Source organism: Rhynchophorus ferrugineus, unplaced genomic scaffold (genome assembly GCF_030347505.1).
Source record: "Rhynchophorus ferrugineus isolate W39M unplaced genomic scaffold, kcgeb_rfMv2 rfM8, whole genome shotgun sequence".
NCBI lineage: Eukaryota > Metazoa > Arthropoda > Insecta > Coleoptera > Curculionidae > Rhynchophorus > Rhynchophorus ferrugineus.
In genome coordinates this window covers 23,483,337-23,484,631 of record NW_027472587.1, presented here as the reverse complement: position 1 = coordinate 23,484,631, position 1,295 = coordinate 23,483,337, and the positions used below count along the sequence as shown (strand labels likewise).

General features: G+C 36.9%; 1 pseudogene; it reads right to left on the bottom strand.

Moving 5' to 3' along the window:
• Positions 1 to 517: 517 nt before the first annotated feature.
• Positions 518 to 608, bottom strand: LOC143201824 (uncharacterized; annotated as a pseudogene).
• Positions 609 to 1,295: the final 687 nt, after the last annotated feature.

Below are 1,295 nucleotides of genomic sequence, written 5' to 3'. Positions count from 1 at the left end.
CTTGCTTGCCGAATATTGGAAAAGTTCGAACCTAGGGTTTAATTTGAATTTGTTGAGAGCTCTTTTCCTATCGTTTATCACCTTAGCGCAGTCTTCATTACACCACGGTACAGGTAATTTGTTTTACTTTTTGGTGTTAATGGGAGTGGATTTTCAGCTGCACTGATAATGGAGTTAGTGAATTTTTTTACAACTGAATCCACAACATCAGTGATTGGGGTGGTTTCAGTCAGCGACCTATACTGGTCCCAACCAATGCTTCCAATATTAAGTCCAATCGTTGCAGGTGATATGTCAAATGAGTCAGTGAATTAAACCAGTGTAGAAAAGTAGTCGCTCTCATGCATATCGGCCATAGTTGTCCATCTCGCCTGTCCAACTAATGAGGAAAAGCACAGGTTCAAGTCCAAATGTGATGAAGTGCCTGACCAAGTGGATAAAAATGTAGGCGATCGATCATTCATAACATACAGATCATTATCATCAACCACCTCAACAATCCATCGACCCCTTTGATAAAAATATGGAACGCTTCACGATTTTGTCTGTCATCCTTGCGCAGGGACCATGCTAATTTTCTCAGTATCATTCCAACCAATCCGTTTGGCAGTTGTGAAGGATATTTTATTAGTTTTAAAATTTCTTCGTTCTGTTTTAGCTTCTGACCAAGCTTTAAGGAAATTTTACGCCCTTAGTGTCTTAACTTCGTCCAATTAAATTTACTTCAAAAGCAATCGGATTTTTCTGATGTTTTTAGATTTCTTCTAAAGTAGCCTTTGTTAAATTTTCTAAGAATTTTAATGATGTAGCCGCGCTTATTGTAACCAAAATAACTCCAAACATCACATATATCCCCAAAGGTGAATGCATTCATTCTTTTGAGTGCCTCAATAAAACACGTCTATTCTAATATATTGAATAGGACATTTTTTACATGTTCAATGTGTTTTAGTCGACTCTAATCTATTACCCTTATGAGTATTAGATCCCGGTTTTATGGATGTAATGCATTCTCTCAGCTTAGCGGACACTAAACATCTTTTTGTAGCTGTAATTAAGGCCGGCTTTTTGCGTGTTTTGAGTTAAAGTAACAGTAATTTGAGACACAGTTAAACTTTGATTTCGCTTCGATAATATTTCCACAAAATTATCCTGCTGCCTAGTTGTAGATTTGAGACATTTTTCTTTCGGTTTTGATCTCCGGAAATAAATAACTCGCAGTGTAGTAGCCGTTGTGATTATAAAATACGTGTGCCAGCCTGTTTTCGAAATAAGGGATAAGAAATTAGGCATTC